Raw genomic sequence first — 20,351 nt, 5'->3', positions numbered from 1 at the left:
ACGATTACCTGTCAATTATAGCAGATCTCGCGTTGTCTTATGGCGGAACACATTTTTACACCTACCATAAATTATTTTCGGCAAAATGTGCAGTACGCATTGCCCAGTGGAACCAGTGTCCATATTGGGGCGCCCTAGATCTCGATCTTCACAACAGAGTTTTTTCAGCTGCAAAAACATCTCATGCGCAGTTTGCCGATCAGTAACTCACTCTACCACCTCATGCCCCCAAATCAATCCCGCCATAGCACCCTGCCCAGAACCAACTGCAATAAAATCCACCAGCTACGTCCCTCGCCCAGCAACCACAAATCCAGCACCGGAATTCAGCAGCAGAGAAAATCACCATTTCTCCAACAGCTAGGTGTGCGGAAATTTCAACAGGGGGAAATGCGTGAGACAGCATTGCAAATACTTACATGTCTGCAATTATTTTGGTGGGGCTCATGCCTGTCATGAGGAATTCTAATAAAAAATCTAGAAACTACTTATCGACTCCAGTCAATTATTCTCGTCTTTCATTTGAACTTACACATCACCCAGACATTACATTTACTAACTATCTACTATCCGGCCTTGAACAAGGTTTTAATCCTGGTACTAAATGCCCGCTCTCCCATAGTTTCATATGCAACAATCTCCAATCCGCACTCACAGGGCCATATACAGTAGACGATTTAATCAAAAAAGAAGTCAAGTCGGGCTTTATGATCGGCCCTTTTGAGAATCCCCCTTCAAAAATGTTCGCATTAGCCCTATCGGAGTAGCTACCAGAAAATTTTCGGGGAAAAAACGATTAATAATCGATCTTTCAGCTCCACATTACTGCCCGGTCCCCAGCATAAATAGCCTCATACCCCGTGAGGAATATTCTCTGCTCTAACACGACATAGACCAAGCAATCACCATGATAAAAAACGTAGGTCGTGGCGCGTGGCTGGCTAAAGTAGACATCACTTCTGCATTCAAAGTGATGCCTATTCACCCAGACTCATGGCACTTATTTGGGATACGTTGGCACGGAAAGTTTTATTTCTCAGTACGCCTTACCTTCGGGTGTAAAAGTAGTACAAACATTTTCGACATGTTATCAGAAGCAATCTGCTGGATCCTGTCCAACAACTACTCAATTCCTCACATCATAAACCTGCTCGATGACTTTCTTTTCATATCCCCTCCCGATGCCATCCCAGGCGAAAACATTACTATAGTTCACAGGGTTTTTTCAAATTGGGAATTCCCATTGCGCAAGAGAAGTCCTTAGGACCAACCCAATCTCTCGAATTCTTGGCCATCAATTTAGATTCAGTCAAATTCCAAGCTTCTCTGCCAAAGGAAAAAGTTGATAGGACAATCCTAATAGCCACCTCTCTGGCAGAAAGCCAAAACTGCTCCAAACACGATCTCCTATCCGTGCTCGGTCATCTTAATTTCGCAATGCGCATAATTCCCCAAGGCCGCTCTTTTATCTCTCACCTCCTCGCACTGGCATCTTCAATGCATGCATTAGATGACCAAATAAACATTAATCAAGTAATTCGGAACGAAATCGATTCATGGATTACCTTCCTGAAACAATGGAACGGTTTATCCTTTTTCTACAGCGATCTGCTTTCTTTTCCCGAAGACATTCAACTATTTACCAACGCAGCCCCATCGGTCGGTTTCGGTGGATTTTTTCAAGGGCACTGGTTCGCGTCTACATGGCCCCCTCAAATGCTAAACTCTCCCCAATCATCCGCGCTGTTTGAACTCTACCCCATAGTCGTCGCTGCTTCTCTATGGGGAAAAAACTGGTCGACAAGCAATATCTTGGAATACTGCGATAACGAAGCAACCGTACATTGCATAAATAAAGGCCGCTCTCATTCCCTAGCTCTGATGCCACTACTAAGGCGTCTAATTTGGATTTCAGGTTGTGATCAATTTATCATAACAGCTAAACATATTCCCGGATCCAAAAATCAAATAGCTGATTCTCTCTCTCGTTTTATGTTCCAGAAATTCAGAATGCTGGCTCCGGAGGCAGACCCATCACCAACCCCATTACCTAATTATTCACAACTCATATTCCCATAACGCATCCTTTAAAAGCGCTCCTCGACGCGTCACTCGATTCTATTCTCCAAGCAGTTTCACCCAGAACCATTACTTCATATCTAACAGCATGGAGATGTTTCAAAACATTTCATCTTTCTTTAACATGCAATTTCCAGATTTTTCACTCCTCACAATTACTTCATTTATTTCCTACCTCAATTCCGTTAAGAACCTCCAAATAGGGTCCATTAAAAGATATTTAAGCGGCATCCAATTTTTCCATAAATTAATCCACGGTTTCCCCTCCCCCTGAATAAATAATTCTCAAACTTCTCTTCTAATTAAAGGAATCCAGTGCTCTCGTCCTTCAAAAATAGATCCAAGACAACCTATAACCCTGGACATCCTCACAAAATGTATCCAAATTCTCTGCACAGGTTATCATTCGATCCATACAGCTCATACCCTCGATGCCATGTTCTTATTGTCTTTTTTCGGTTTCCTGAGATCCTCCGAAATTGCAATAAACTTCAAATTCAACTCGAAAGTTCACCCGACAATCTCCGACTTGTGCATTATCGATAGCGAAACAATCGCTTACTTCATCAAACAAAGTAAGACGGACCAAGAAAAGAAAGGCCCTTATATATAGATTTTTAATCTCCCATCCCCAATTCAACCGTATCAGGCTCTCTTGTCTTATTTTAAACTCAGAAATGCCCAGTCTAAATCCGCACTGGACCCTTTCTTTGTCGACGACTCCAACCATCCCGTTACACGTTTTTGGTTCCAAAAACACTTAAAACGAATCATAGCTCTGTCAGGTTTACCCGTGGAGAATTTTTCCAGCCACTCATTTCGCATCGGAGCAGCAACTACTGCAGCTCAAAAAGGCCTATCTCAAAATCAGATACAAGCCCTCGGTCGATGGTCATCAGACGCTTTCAAAAGCTACATCAGGTATAATCATCTTCACATTAAAGAAGCACATGCAGCCATGATCGGTTAAACATTTATTCCGATCAACAGGCCATAATTTCATATACATTTAGTCACAACTCATCTTATTATCATTTCTTTATTTTTATCAATCTCAGAATCGGACAGGGCTCCCCTCCTGGTGCAGCAGACCCACAGCTCCCTTCGGTCGCAGGGCGAACCCCCCATCCGTCATCTGAGCTATACCATGTTCTGCGACGGATGGGGATCCCCCTGCCCGGTGCAGCAGAGCCGCTGGCTCCCTTCGGGCGCAGCAGGAGCCCTCCGTCCGACGCGTCAACCGCTCTCTAATTACATGCCTATTCAGCATAGGACAGGGCTCCCCTCCCGGTGCAGCAAACCCACGGCTCCCTTCGGTCGCAGGGCGAACCCCCCGTCTGTCGCCTGAGCTATACCATGTTCTGCGATGGACGGGGATCCCCCTGCCCGGTGCAGCAGAGCCGCTGGCTCCCTTCGGGCGAAGCAGGAGCCCTCCGTCCGACGCGCTAATTCGCCACAGCATTTAGACGCATCACATTCGTGCTCCTCTTGTAGCCCACGCAGGGCTCATCAGTCCGACGCTGCGAGCCTCAGTTCCTATCAAGCACCACATAAGCTCTCCCGGTCGGCCGACATATTTCTCAACACGCATATTTTGGGGGGGAAAGCAGAAATATTTTACTCTCCGGCTGCTGTCCTATGCATCAAGCTTCTTTTGGGGAGTTCTCCGGGTTCGGGCCATACCCCGGATTCGGAGTTCGAGCTTCACTCCGGATCCTGAGCCCTCCCCCAGGACAGCACGTCAAACAGGGGCGTCGCTAGACCCCTTTTACTGGGGCACGTGCCCCAGTGTAAATCTTTTGTGCCCCTGTGTAAATCTCAAGTTTACATTTTAGCAGTTAACTAGTTTATTCAAAGACAATCGCGGCAAAACGGATCTATATGCAATGTAGTTACCCAATTCACTTTTGAAAAAGCGACGCAACAGTCGCACTGACGCGTGCACGCCTCAATTCATGTCCGCGTCCGCGCACGGACATGAATGAGTGCGCGGACGCGGACATGAATTGAGGCGTGCACGCGACTGTTTTGCCGTGCGCAGCCGCATACAAAGTACACGCGATTGAGTTGGTTTATGAAAACATGGCGAGACTAAAGTAAGTTTCTAAATAATAATGAAAATCTCATTGACGCATGTGATGGACATCAGAAATGTTTTGTGCAAAGCAGGAAAAGGGAAGGAAAAATGAGAGATGATGAATTTAAGGGAGTAAAGACACATAACATCCTACCCTGTCAGGGCTTAAACATTAGAGGGAAAATTTCAGGAAAACCTGTCAATAGTCTATAAAATTGCATTGTTCACATACAAAAACTTTGTTATACTGTTCTGTATTTTCAGATATGAAATTAATATTTAGTTCACTAGCTCTAGGTCATTACATAATCAGTTAGCAGTAACTAAGATAGATTTTTTAGTAGTCATAAAATGAAAATATTCTTAAAAATAAAAAAAGAAGTTATTAATCATTGTTATGTAAAATGCAAATGTCCATAACATTTTTTTCTCTCCAGCCATTATTTCCAAACATTTTATGCCTTAAGACATGTTAATTATGTTGTATATATATGAAGATGATACTTAAATATTTTTAAATAAATGTTTGTCTTTCCCAGTACTTGTTGCAATGTTGGAATAGTGTGTTAAGCAAGATACCGATTGTTTCTAAGAACTCCGGCCAGAGTGGAGATCTTGAAAATCTTCGGTTGCATGGTTGCATGTAAAGTGAGACAAACGGATGTTTAAGCAGGCAACGTCACAGAGTATGCGCCAGAGCTCGCACCTACATCAAAAGTGCGACCCATGTTTACATGTGACTGCTACTCTGAACGCTTCCAAGATCACATTTATGATCGTGCAAACTCGTTTCGTGTGTTTGTATTTGCAAATACAGCGAGATGGGTCTGTCTGCGGACCGCAAGAGAGGGGCGTGCCGTTAAGGGGCGTAACCTTTAGCAGGGGGCGTAACTTTAAGTTGTCCAAGTTACACAGAACCACGCGAGACGTCAGGACGAGATGTTGTCATTCTGTGTTCTCTTCTGCCCGCATAATGATACGGCGGCTAAAGGCGTTATTAAAGTTGCTCATCCAAGCGCCCTCATGTTTGTTCGTACCAATTTTAATGGACGGAAAGCCGACTGACGAACATCCTTTTCCTGAGAAATGGTTCGGCTACGACACATGTTAAGAAGTCACGCCAGGGGCTGAATTAAGGTCGACCGTTTCAGGTAAGCTCGCTAACGTTAGCTATGTGTTGTTAGCCTAATGTTAGATTTGTGAAGTCCGTTCTATGATTACACTTATGATCAGTAACGAGTAGTTAACAAAATGCAACAAATCTTGCATGAGTTTCATTGCTCACCTATATATTTTCCTGTTTACGATAGTAACGTTAGATATTAATACATTAGAATCTTACAGTTATTCCTGTAAGTTGTCGACATTTCAAATGACAGTTAATTAATTAATGACCTATTAAACGTCATAATAACACTGGAGTTAAAGGTTGTGTGTACTACTGTCTCGTTTTTAATGTATCTCTCTCACCCTATTCTGTTTAAGTATGGGTGCCATGGTATATTCTCATAATGTAAGCTTATTTTAAGTACAAATGTAAAATATGTTTGTTTATGGTTATTATTTTCACAGCTGCATTGATGTGAAGTGATGCAGTGGACAACTTGTGAGGGTGATACCATTGACATGCACCTTAACTGTGATGCAAAAATACAATAGGAGGATCCATCTGTCTACACTTCAAAATCACAACTCAACCTTAAACAACCCATATCTGTTATGGTAAAACAATGTGGCGGTTTTCCAGACAGGGCTTATACTTTTCCCAGGCTAAAATGCATGTTTGAGCTACTGTAATTAAGAAAACACCTTGTACTGACACATCTCAACATATCAGTGCCATTGTTTTGTTTCAAGATGCACACCAGTCTTGTTTTTGTAAGGTTTGTTTGTAAAAACTAAAATGTCCTAATATAAGTGCCCAGTCCTGGTTTAATCTAAACCATTGGTGACCAAACCTGTGTCTTGAGATCTACTGTCCTGCAGAGTTCAGCTCCAACCCCAATCAAACACACCTGAACCTGCCAATCAAGCATTTCAGGGCAACCTTAAAATTATAGTCAGGTGTGTTTGTTAAAGCTGGGTTAGGACTAAAATATGCAGGAGGGTAGATCTCCAGGAACAGGGTTGGTCACCCCTGATCTAAACAAAGGGTTTCCAAACTGTGTCCTGCAAAGTTTAGCTCTAACCCTAATCAAACACACCTGAAGCAGCCAATTAAGGTCTTACTAAGCATACTAGAAACTTACTGGCAGGTGCTCTGATGCAAGTTAAAGCTAAACTCTGCAGGACACCGGCCCTCCAGGACTGAGTTTGGGCACCCCTGACTAAGCCCTGTCTGGGAAACTGCACCAATGTGTTAAGCTGGCACCATTGGACATTACTGCTGCTGAGAAACAACCACATTTCTCAGCTCTACACAGGGTTGACATTGGATGCATTATTATTATAAAATGCATTCATGTGCACTTTACCAATACTGTACATACATCAACAGCTTCCAGCTATACACTTGGGATCAGCTCCTGATGCCTCTCATAATGCTGTGTTATAATTTATTGCAGGGTGATCTTGCTAAAAGGATATTTTTATAAACCTTAAAAATGTCACCAGATGTTACCTGTTGTGAATAATTATTTTATAAACCTTTACAATCTCACTAGTTGTTACATGTTGTGGATAGTTATTTTTATAAACCTTTACAATGTCACCAGATGTTACATGTTGTGAATGGTTATTTTTATAAACCTTTACAATGTCACCAGTTGTTACATATTGTGCATAGTTATTTTTATAAACCTTTACAATGTCACCAGATGTTACCTGTTGTGAAAAGTTATTTTTATAAACCATTACAATGGTACCTGTTGTGAATAGTTATTTTTATAAACCTTTACAATATCACCAGATGTTACCTGTTGTGAAAAGTTATTTTTATAAACCATTACAATGTCACCAGATGTTACCTGTTGTGAATAGTTATTTTTATACACCTTTACAATGTTACCTGTTGTGAATGGTTATTTTATACACCTTTACAATGTTACCTGTTGTGAATGGTTATTTTATACACCTTTACAATGTTACCTGTTGTGAATAGTTATTTTTATAAACCTTCACAATATCACCAGATGTTATCTGTTAGCCATTTCTTATAAAACCACGTGAGCTCTGTAGATTCCTCTTAAAACTTAAAAAGAATTAAGTTTGCAAGTTTGCAAATGAATTTCATCTTGGTTTAATACATATTAAACTGTCTGAGGTGCACATTTACTTAAAAAAAGACTAAATCACCCTCACTGTGTAACAGTTCACGATTTAAATATTGGTATGCCTCGGTACTTTTAATAATTTTAGGATGGTAAATATGTCCATATATGCCGTATATGGCCATATTGTCTACCCACGTTAACAATGACGATGAATGAGACAATATAAGACCATCCGAGCGTCTTATGAAGCTTCCTCCGTGCCCTCAATTTAAAACATTTACGGCAGTAACGTTATTTGTCATGACGCTAAAGTTGAAAGAGAGCTATAAACAATCGTCTTACTATTACTAGCTATCGGATGTGCCGTGTCAGTTTAGCGGAAGTCGGACATCTCGCGGGATTCTGTGTGACTTGGACAACTTAAATTTCCGCCCCTGCTAAAAGTTACGCCGCTTAACGGCACGCCCCTCTCTTGCACTCCGCAGACAGACACTATTGAATACAGCTGCTCCATTATGTCGAGGAGCAGAGACGAGTGCTCTGAGGTCAGCAATTTTACGCGTGTTTGACTTCATGCGGCGCTGCCACGGATGATGTCAAAGTACCGCGAGAGCGATTCGAAATTAGACCTCTACGTGTGATTCCTCAACTCGCTCTCGCGGTACTTTGACGTCATCGATCACCTACTGCAACAACTCCTCCCTCCAACATGAAGAACCAGTTCGCGTCACCACCAGCGCTGCCGGTGATTGGCTTACGTGGGCTTGAGCTTCTCTTGACGGCATATATGCACGGGTACGTGTAAATAAACACTTTTCTGAAAACTGACATGTGTGCACGATATTATTTTTGAAACCGGAGAGGTTGAAATGTCCGTTTATGAAAATAACCGCCCACGTGTAAACATAGCCTAGATGTAAGGGCCAACTCGTGAAATGATGTTTTAGGCTCTGTTTACACGTACATGGTTATTTTTAAAAACTGAGAGATTTACCTTCGTTTGTGCCCCTCGTTTACACGCAAACGGAGAACTCGCCTGTGAAACCGATTGTTTCTAGAACTCCGGCCAGAGTGGAGATCTTGAAAATCTTCGGTTGCACGGTTGCATGTAAAGTGAGACAAACGGATGTTTAAGCAGGCAACGTCACAGAGTATGCGCCAGAGCTCGCACCTACGTCAAAAGTGCGACCCATGTTTACATGTGACTGCTACTCTGAACGCTTCCAAGATCACATTTATGTTCGTGCAAACTCGTTTCGTGTGTTTGTATTTGCAAATACAGCTGCTCCATTATGTCGAGGAGCAGAGACGAGTGCTCTGAGGTCAGCAATTTTACGCGTGTTTGACTTCACGCGGCGCTGCAACGGATGATGTCAAAGTACCGCGAGAGCGATTCGAAATTAGACCTTTACGTATGATTCCTCAACTCGCTCTCGCGGTACTTTGATGTCATCGATCACCTACTGCAACAACTCCTCCCTCCAACATGAAGAACCAGTTCGCGTCACCACCAGCGCAGCCGGTGATTGGCTTACGTGGGCTTGAGCTTCTCTTAACGGCATATATGCACGGGTACGTGTAAATAAACACTTTTCTGAAAACTGACATGTGTGCACGATATTATTTTTGAAACCGGAGAGGTTGAAATGTCCGTTTATGAAAATAACCGCCCACGTGTAAACATAGCCTTATTAACAAGGTTCTGGAGGAGCACGATAACTAATCAAGCACAGGTGCATCTCATTTGGTAATCAGCCAAACACTACATATACAGACACTGCATGAAAAGAGGTGTATCTGTACTAGGAAACTCCTGTAAACACCACTGATTTTCGGAAGTATCTACTAGTTCCACTGACGGTAAACTACTAATTCCACCAAGTTAGGAAACTCCCGTAATGATAACAATTCGGGTGTGTCTTGCTGAAGGGATATCCCCGTGGCATATGCAGCCATTTGTTGCCATGGCAAGTAATCCCATTGAAGATTTTGGCAGAGGCCGCTTTCACACCTACAGAGGTATCACACCTTTGCACAATTCTGGTGTCCCCATTGGTGTTTAATCTCAACACTGATTGGTTGCTTCAAGATTTTTATTTGTCACATACACAATTATATAGAGCATATATAATCAGCAGTGAAATGTGATTCAGGTCCAGTCCAAGGACAGTGCAATTATTAAAGTAAACAACACAGTTGAACAATATACATAAATATAGCTATAAAAGGAATGGAATGCAAGTAAACAATAAAAATATGAGAGAGAATAACAAATTTAAAGTAAAGAGATATAAGGATGTATACTGTAGAATTAAATAATGAATGGAAAATAATTAAGTAATGAATGGAAAATAATGTGCACAGTACACAGTACAGTACAGTACACAGTAATCTTAAATATTAAGATACACAGGTGTGTACAGGTGTGCTTTTAAAACCCTCTCCCAAAACTCTGACAACTATTGGGACACAACTTTGAAACTTTCCAGTTGAGATGATTTGATTGGTTACACTTTGTTTTTAGCCCAACCCAAGCCCTCATATATTAGTGACTTGATTGGTTATTTGCCTGCTATGCAGAGAGACTACAAAGCTCCCCCCACACTATACTGTACTACACACCCCCAAACCCTTAAAAAAATTAAAACTTGAATTGAGTTTGAAATGTTTATTTAATAAAAAACCCTGAACAATCCACAATTGTCACAATCACAAAACAATATTATACACAAATATTAAAGGTTGCATACATAAACAATGCTTTTTAAATTGATAAATATACAGAGAAAACAATATAAGACCAACATGCATTAGGGAATTAAGGAAATATGAGCAAATAAAATAAACAAAATAAAAGCAACAATGAAAACTACATTCAAAGCAGAACAATGTTATGTAGTAAATGGTCTAAATAACATGAACAACAACTACATTGATCTTGCTTTAGAAAATCAGTCCTAAGCACTTTTCGGATGGGATTAGTTTTTAACATGTCCCCCGTGACGTCTGTGATTTAATGTACAGATTCGGACGGGATTAAAATTCTAGAGATGGGAGTGTCTGTTTCATGCGTTTGGGCATTGCAGAAGACCACGTGCTCTGGATATGCGTGTTTGTAAGGTTTTATATTTTGCTTTAAAAATTTTAACAAATCAAAAGAACTTTTACAAATCATACTAAAGTAGCCTACGTGTTTTATATAACTGGCTGCTTATAATAAACCCAACGAATTGAAGAAATAATGATTAATAACAATTTATTATCTTTATTATTTAACATTACCATTTTGGAGTTGAACAAAATAAGTTTGAGTTTACCTTATAAGTTACTGATATTAAAGTGTTTAGTCTTAACAGTGTTTGATATTCAGCTCGTCCTGATTTAATTATTTTATTTCGCCGAATGGGGAAAAAACATCCATATATGAATGAATGGGACTCAGGAAGTACAATATATATACGCGGTAGATCTTACGGCAGATCACTTTGGCCAAAAGACAACAAGAACAGCGTTTTCAAAAGATATTGCGGGCAAACACAGACATTTGCATCTGGACGGGATTTAATTTCTCAGATGACCTCTGAGTTTGGCAGAAAACAGTAGGTAAATTGCTCTGGAATTTTTACGGAGGTCATCAAAACACAGACATGGCCGATTCGGAAGGGATTAAAAACACAGAGGACCTCTGAGAAGCACGATTTTCTCAGAGGTCCCCCTGTAAAACTAATCCCGTTGTCCTGTAATTATTCTAACATTTCTAAAGCATATACTTGTCAGCAAAGGTAATGTTGATGCACCCTCATCTGGACAGACATCTCTTTGGGAGTCCTGTGGAAATATAAAAAGTATATATAAGTATTTGGCATAATGCACTATATAAACACACACACACACACACACACAACAAATCAAATGAAATGCAATTAAAGTTGTACATTTTAGACAGTTTACATTAAACTGTACAAAGATACAACAACAAATATGATCAAAGAAATGCATAGAATGTACAGAATATTACTTGATATTCTGTGTTGATGTCCTCAGAGTTTCTGTGTCGTTCTGCAGCTTCATTACAGTAGATTACTTCACTATAGTTGTCTATCAAACACAGAATAAAAAATGTATAATCACATACATCATAACATGTCTGTTTACTGTTAAACCTGTTGTATTTAATAATTTCATTATTAAATTTACATAATTTTGGCCAGATTGCAGTCACACCAATTTCTTCAGTGTCTGGATCAGTCTGATGTTTTAGCTTTAACTGTTACTTCATTATATTTCTCTGTCAAACACAGAATTAAAAAACAAAAATCACATACATTACAACACATCTATTTACTATTTAACCTCTTTGATTTAATTATTTAATTAATAAACTTACATCATTTTGGCCAGATTGCAGTCACACCAATTTCTTCAGTGTTTGGATCAGTCTGATGTTTTAGCTTTCACTGTTACTTCATTATATTTCTCTGTCAAACACAGAATTAAAAATCATAAAAAACACATAAATCACAAAACATCTGTTTACTATTTAACCCGTTTCATTTTAATCTGGATTTATAACATTGAATGAATAAACTTACATCATCTTTACCCAGAAACCTCTTCAGCGTCACATGGTACATGACCTCTGTAAACACAAACATGGATAGACTTCATATTTAAAAAGATAAAGAAAGGCAAACATATAATGTTAAAATATATTATGACTCCAAGCTTCTTTAGCATCTAGTGAAGCTGGCTTTGTTACAAATCAAAATAATGCATTAAAACAGTCTTGCAAAATAAGCAGCATCTACCAAAACTAAAGCAATGAATGAGCTTTTAAACAACAGAAGATCGTATGTATAATTTAAAATAGCAGAGAAACACTTGCTAGCTGCTAACATCTCCAACACATGAGTTGATGGTGTTTTGTTTTTAAGCAAATCACGTCTCATCTTGGCTTCTTTAAAGTTTTGTTTTAAAAAAATTAAACATCGAATTAATTATTTTAACAGCCCGTTATGCATGTAACGTTTACTTCGCGTATTGTTAACCCTCGTGTTTACTGTTGTGTAAATAACCGCGTATACTGTTTTACTGTGTGTGATTTAAATTCAAACACTTTAAAGACAAAATTGAATCACGGTAAATAACATAATATGAACAAATAAATAACCGATCAGCGCGATGCAGACAAATGAATTAAATCAAATTTACCGTACTGTTCAGCCAGCAAACAAACACCTAGTCCAGATTTGAATTTCGCGACGATCGGCGGGGGTTGTTCCTCAGGAAGAATAGATGCGTGGTGCATTCTGGGAAATGGAGTCCTTTTCCATTGGCGTTGTTGCTGTTGACGATGTAATCTGACTACGAATTCCAAGATGCACTTTTGTACTTTTTATAATCCGCGTTTTAAACTATGCTTTGTTCTTTATTCTTGATCATTAATAAAAATATAAAATATTTGTATTAAGATTATAACGTTGACAAAATATGTTTAGTTTACAAACATGTTGGCAGTTATTTTGAATGATGCTCAGATTTTTCTAAATATAACGAATGTAATTATATAATTAATAAATGTATTTAGTAAACACACTTGTAGAGATTGCGTTTTTATCCAGTTTTTATTTAACAATATGTGTTTTGTTACTGAATCACCATTTTCCTGATGAAATACAAAACTCTTTAACATGCCTCAGGAATTGTCCCTGGGTTTAGTGCAGAGGTTCTCAACTCTGGCCCTCGAGATCCACTTTCCTGCAGAGTTTAGCTCCAGCCCTGATCAAACACACCTGATCAAGGTAATCAAGTTCTTCAGGAATACCAGAAAATTGCAAGCAGGTGAGTTTGATCAGGGTTAGACCTAAACTCTGCAGGAAAGTGGATCTCGAGGGCCAGAGTTGAGAACCTCTGGTTTAGTGGATTAACTGCTCATTATTGGAAACATTGAACTACTATATCTATTATCTCGGTAACACTTTATAATTCATTAATAATAAGAGTCCATGAATCATGATGAACTTATACCTTAATTAATTCTTACTTAAATATAAACTAATGCTGATTTAAGACATGTAACTTACTGAACATAAACTAATGAAGAGTCATACTTAAAGAGTAACTAAACCCCTGGTCAGAGCCTGACTCCACCCACTGCAATATTTGAAAAATGCAAGAAAAGTGGGCAGATCCCAACGGAGATAGAGGGGACGAACTAAGTGTGTGGTGAGATCGTAACAAGGGCGTGGTGAGCTTGAACCTGCTTACGTCACGAGTCATTTCTTGGACCCAACATCCAATAGGAAAATTCAACTGCAGTAGCCACCGTTCAACCTGATACACCATATATTGTAGTATTGAAACACTTTATATCCAAATGTCAAAAAACTTACTAAAATCAATGAACAGCACTAATAAAGCATCATTCTTACAGATCATTAACTAAAAAAAGTTGGTTTAGTTACTCTTTTACTACAACATGAACTCAAATTATTTTTTTGTAAATTAGTGCATTAACTAACAATGAAAAACATGTCATATATTACCATGGATAGTACCAGAGTTCATTAAGTTTCGTGATGCATGTTATACACCTTCAAGTATGCATGTACTTAAAAAAAATAACTTTAATCCCCTGCATTTGATTTAAATTTAAATTTTTGTTTTTTTATTTGTAAAGATAAAAAAAATACATTTTAGAACATGTTTAATTAGAAATATGAACATCTGCGTCAATGACTTTTATCCTTTTTCCTTATCTCACGTAGCATGACGGGCCAAATTAAAGGTCTATTGTGCGCCAACTTTGGGCTATGGGCCCTAGTTTCGGCACCTCTGGACTATAAGTACAGTAGCTGACAGGTATCTGCAGATAAGTTTACCTGAGTTTGTCAGTCTGTATGACCCAACATGTTTTGCATTCACATGTGAAAGACATTTAGATTATGGACCTGTCTATTGATTTTTTGTTTTGTTTCTATTTTAAAATATTTAATGAAATGTTGAGGTAAAATCATAGCAACAATAGAAACCGTGAACTTCAAATCATGAGACATCAGCAAAAATAAGCAGCTTTACATTTCACTGACTTATGAATATGGTACTGACATTATCAACATCCTAGCTAGCAAAAATGCGTTACATGATTTTTTTTTAAATAAACTGTCTCCTTCTTTGAACTGCTTTTTTATACAATGTATGCATTGAGGGATACTTGCACAACATCCTGACATAGGGCAGTTGGAGACATGTTAAAGTGTTGGAAATATATATTCATATTCAATTCAATTTATTTATATAGCGCTTTTCACAAAAGTCAATTGTTTCAAAGCAGCTTTACATAAATAGAAGCAGTGAAAAGCACAGAAAACGACAGATAGCACAACAAAATACATGATAGCATGAACAGTTAAATTTGCTGCGGCTATGACTCAATATTATAATTGCACGTATTACTAAAGCAACGTATAGAAGAGGAAGCTAGGTAAAGCCCAAAAAGGCTGCCTCCCCGGGGTGAAAAACCCCCTAGGAGAAAAAAAACCCCGGGCTTTTATCCGAGGAAAAATAAGTCCTAGGAGGGAAAAACCCTTGGGAGAACGGAAATGTAGATTTAGCGGAGATTAAGCGGTTCTGCCGGTGATCGTTGGTCAGGTATCAGCTGGGCATAACGTTGAAGGACATCCAGTAGATCAGAGGTGTGCCAACTTTCACATCTACCGGGACTGGGTCTGTTTGTCTCGTCCTCGGGTCGAGGACGAGACAGGGAGAGAAAAACAAAATCGTATTAGCGTAGCGGCCGTTCATATGTATTGAAGTGTCACACAGTGATGTGGTTTAACTCAGCTTAGTTCCAGACAGACTAAATATTGCGGCATAATTATGTTATCCACAGTTGAGGATTTAGCAAATTGGGGGCCCAATGCGAGGGTATATATGGTAAATAAGGGTCACCTTCCGATCTTTAAGAGAAAATGAAACCTGACGACCCGTTTGACTAAGGCCTAAAGCCCCACTGTCGTCGTTAATGCAGGTTCAGTGGCAAACGGGTCTATATTGTATACCATTTACAGGACCAGGAGAAAACGCCAAAAACATCGCAACCCGACCATACGTGTTAACATACGTGTTTCATATACTGAAATAACATTTGTTGCATTCCTCCAGACTGCATTAAACATGAAAAGTCAGAGACATCATTTTCACACATTAAAATGGTAATTGTGTCCATTGAATTTTTGGTTATTTGAATGATGCTAAGTTTCTTAAATTATATTAATAATAAACATATTTAGCAAACACAGTTTTTATGTAGACTACAACAATATGTGCTGCCTTGAAGAGTTCATTCAACCCCCTATCAGCTCTGAAAACAAAGCACCTCTACCTGTGGGTCATTAACATATAAAAAGCCATTCACACCTCACACCCACCCCTCCTCACAACCAGCTGTAAGGATTCCTGGAAACTTCCACCAGTTCCTATATACATCCACATACGTAAGGTTTCTGGATGTTTCACAAATTTACTTCTGTGTTCTACGTTTCCAAGCACTCTGCCTGAAAAATCTGGCAAACCTAAAGTTTGCCAAGTATATCCCATCCCGTATTTGTCCGAATACAGCTCTTTTCATGCAGTGAGACATCCTACCTACCTCAGTCCTGAGATTGTTTTCAGATATCCCTCCACCACCTCAACTCGCCACTCTAATCTGTTCTATCCCAGTTTGGGATGGGGGAGTTCTCCGGGTTCGGGCCATACCCCGGATTCGGAGTTCGAGCTTAACTCCGGATCCTGAGCCCTCCCCCAGGACAGCACGCCAAAATATGCTTACTTTTGTAACAGATGGCTCGGAGTCAGATCGGGGCCATTGGGCGTCTGGATCGTAACAGCCCTAAAATTGTGATAATTAGATAACCCTGTCTCCTTTGTGACAATTGTCGAGATCTCTATAATCTATCAAAGTTGTAAAATGGGCGACAATTAAAACAAATGCAGTCGTCAAAGGAGGTTCAAAGGAATTCCACCAGAGAAACCTGAGAGCCGATTGAACGACAATCGCCAGAGACAGCAGGGGGCACAGACTATAGGTCTCTGATGAAACCACGTTTAAATATCACATTGAGCTGTTTAAATGTATATACATTTTATATCCCTTTACTGCATGATGGTGTATATGTGATGTAACTGTGTGTTAACACTTTAGTTAGATTTTGTTCACTGTAGCATGGATCATATCTTAGGTATGAAATTATTATTCAACGTGATCTTAAACCCATGTCTTGTCTAGTATCAAATTAATCTACTTTTTATTTCCTAATCATTGCTATGTATCATATTACCATAAGCCGTATCAATGTCATTTAATATCGATTTGAAGAGTTATGGAAAAAAACCTTTATCATTATGCAATTACGCAAATGTGATGTCTGAAAGAACAAAGGCTTGTTTCCCGCACGATCAAACACTTCGCACATTGGTCACTCACCTAAAATGGGCTGGGCGCGTGAAAGGTCAAAACGGCCTATCGCCCAAGCCATCATTGCTCAGTAGCTCAGTTCCGGTAGCTCAGGAGCGCTCAGTCGCTCAGTTACTCAGGTAACCCGTCAGCGCAGTTTGGAAACTCTCTGAGACTCACCCTGAGTCCCTCGGATTCATCATCTTTCCTCTGAGCTCTGTCCCTTCGGGACAGTGATTTCCTGGCTTTGCGCTAGTTCGGAAAACTAAACGGACCAATCCGCCCTACGAAACCACTTAACGGACTCTAACCTGGACTCTCTCTCTTTCTCCCTGCTCGCACAGCGCGCATCAGAAACTTATTACTACATCACAAAGAGCCAAATGCAAGTATTAACCTTGTTTTACTCGCTGATGTTTAAGCTTTACCCCTTATGAGAATTAAGGCGATCCTTAGAAATTTTCCGATGGTTTGTGCAGATGTTAAACAATAGTGCTATTGCCAATCTTTTACTCTCTCTCTAGCTTTTCAGTCTTTTCTTTCTCATCTATGTTTTATGTTATTGTATGTGTGTATGTTTAGTTAGTCGTTGTGTGTACTTCGTTTGTAGTTAATTGTAATAACCAATATGGTTCGGTATGAATTAATCACTATGGCAGGTCTGATTAGGACACAATGAAGATTCCCATTACTTCTTATGGATTTATTTCCATTAATGTATCAGTGTGTGGTTCTATAAACAAACAGTATAAAGGAAAATCAGTATTAAATTTAAGGTAGTAACAATAAACAATAGCATACATATAAACATTTGCACAATTAAACTGAAAACACAGTCAAATATATGATTTAGTCATATTATCCACTCTTTTCAAATGAATATAGAATAATAGGCTATATGGGCTCAAATAGCGTCGGTAATATAAATGACGTCATACAATGGCTAAGCATTTTCAGTTCGGCAATCTACTGTTATTAAACTAGATATAAACCATGCATAGGAAAATTAGTTACTTCTAAAAACTACTAAATGAATCAATAGCCATGCAATCTTAGTAAATATAATATTAATATATAAACAGCCAAAGTTAGGATCGTATGGGCGTCGTCAACTCTGTGACCTAATTCCACATGTGTATATATATATCCATATAAATCCCATAATAATAACTATAAACATACATAAGTGAAATTAACCCTATAACATATAACTTACATTTAGATGCACGCACACAATTACACTATAACTATCTCCATCATTGACGCGGACTTCTCGTGCATCACTGCCTACCGATTACTGCCACCGACTGAACTTATTAGCACTTTCCAGAACTTCCTCGTGTGTCGTATACATCACACAAGGGGGCGCTAAGAGCTCGTCTTTATGCAATAAATGAAATGACTGTAAAAGTATACTACAAATATATTGTTGTATAAAGCCCTTCTTAACAGTTAATAAACCGGTTTTGCATTTTCACAATTGAATTGTTTCTGTGTTCAATGCTCATGAAATTAAAGTCACTATTTCTGCCTTTTGATCCAGCTACAAGCTGCGAGTAGCACTGTATATCAGTGAGAAGGTTAATTTTAAAAGGCCATGAAATTAACATTTCTTAGACGTTAATATACGATTATGGATATATGTCTTCGGTGGACGAACATATTAATTAATTGTTATTATTAATTCTGCTACGCCAGGTAAAACCTGATACATTTATAGTTAATTACAGTTAATTATACATAATATTCCCTTTTGAGCTAAAATCTAAGATTCCCTTGGGTATCCCCGTAGTATTTCGGTCGGAGGTTTATAGTGTTTCAAATAACGTTATTCCCCTCCTCCCGCTGAATCGCTACACTTTCGCAATCAGATTAGATGTAAGGGCGAACTCGTGAAATAAAATTATTAGAGGAACACATTATTGCATCAAATTGTACCTCATATGTCAGCATGTGTGATTCTGTGCCCCATGCACTGTAAAAACCAGGCACGTGCACAGATTGGGCTCAACCTGTGCAGAACACATGCCCTTTTTGTCCTTACACTCTGAAGTGCCCTTTTTTCCTCAAGAATTTGATTAGAATTTTTTTTCTTTAATAAATCAATGCTATTGGTAACCCTTTACGTATGTCTGTCTGTTTTACAAATATATTTATCAAATAAAATTTATTAAAAAACAAAATCTTTTTGGATCTGCTCAAACTGTCAGTCACACCTCTTAACTCCGCCCCCTGATTGCGACGAGCTGAAGTTCCACAGCAGAGCAGCTGAACGTCTTGCAACGGTAAATAAATATCTTGTTGTTTGAGTACAATGCCGTCTCATTATGAAAGAACAGTGGCGGTTCTAAACTAATTTCACTAGGGGGGCCAAGGAGGGGCCAGTGTTTTTACCAGAGGGGCACATAAAACAACGGCAAGAAATTATATTTAAAGATTATAGGGGTGGTTACAGGAATTAGTTTAAGATAGGACTAGGCCTTAGTTTAATTAGGAAATATAACTAGTTTTAACCAGTGGCGGCGTTTCACGAAAACCTAGGGTATGGCAAAAATTCTTCGAACAAGAAGGCCATTCAAATAACGAATCTATGAAACCACATTATATCCATATGTGTACATACTCCACCAACCTGTATAAAACATACTATGATTGCACGAATGTATACTTACTGACAACAATACGGAAGCAACACAAATGAAAAACAAAAATAGAAATCATGGTTGTTTAAAATGCTTTTCAAATGTTGTCATCCTTAACTAAATGCAACTCTAGCAACAGATAAACTAAAACAAGATAATATCATACTGTAAGATCCCTTCGCAAATCTTGTCATGACAGCCGCCAATAAACACTTATAAAAACACAATAAAGACTTAATGTGATAGAGCACACGTAGTTAACCCACCCAGCTAACCAACTAAGACTAAAACACTAAATAAAACTCTTAGTAAAACAGGGCTAAATGCAAAAACAAGTCTTACCTTTTGTCGTCGTGCAGTTTTTATTCCACAAGTCGCCATATTCAAAAACGCGCGCAAATAATTAATACAATTCACTTCGACTGCGCTTCAATTTCCCAGTGTAAGAGAACATGTTTATTTATCCACAGAGAACAAATCATTTTACTTCTGGAATAATGTATGCAATATGTATTGCGCGAGTGTGGGGGAGAACCGTGAGTCTGTTTGAATGTTAAAACAAAAAAAGGAGTTTACTTGCGAAAATAAAGATTATAACAACAGCGGTCGTCATGAAACCTCCTGCACAATTCAAGCTGCGCTGCAAGAACGACAGGTTGATGACATCAAAGTACCGCGAGGGTGAGGCGAGAAGTCATCGGAAAAGTTTGCTTTCAAACCGCTCTCGCGGCACGTTGATTGTCATCCACATGTCGGTTCCTGTATTATAGCATGAAGTCGAGCACACGCGTAAATTATCCATATAAGTGATGTACCAATGTTCAGATATGTTCTACTGAAAATATTTAACATTATTTTTAATGAGCTTCATTATAGCCTGTTGATTT

At 38.9% G+C, this 20,351-nt stretch overlaps 1 long non-coding RNA gene across 1 annotated transcript; it reads right to left on the bottom strand.

Moving 5' to 3' along the window:
- Positions 1-10,021: 10,021 nt before the first annotated feature.
- Positions 10,022-12,649, bottom strand: LOC135736079 (uncharacterized). Its single transcript, XR_010527761.2, has 6 exons — positions 12,580-12,649; positions 11,961-12,007; positions 11,756-11,846; positions 11,566-11,656; positions 11,387-11,466; positions 10,022-11,196 (listed from the first exon to the last, which is right to left on the bottom strand). It is a non-coding gene; the product is annotated as an uncharacterized lncRNA (long non-coding RNA).
- Between the last annotated feature and the right edge of the window lie 7,702 nt (positions 12,650-20,351).

Source organism: Paramisgurnus dabryanus, chromosome 4 (assembly GCF_030506205.2).
Source record: "Paramisgurnus dabryanus chromosome 4, PD_genome_1.1, whole genome shotgun sequence".
Lineage (NCBI taxonomy): Eukaryota > Metazoa > Chordata > Actinopteri > Cypriniformes > Cobitidae > Paramisgurnus > Paramisgurnus dabryanus.
This window is presented reverse-complemented; position numbering and strand designations above follow the sequence as displayed.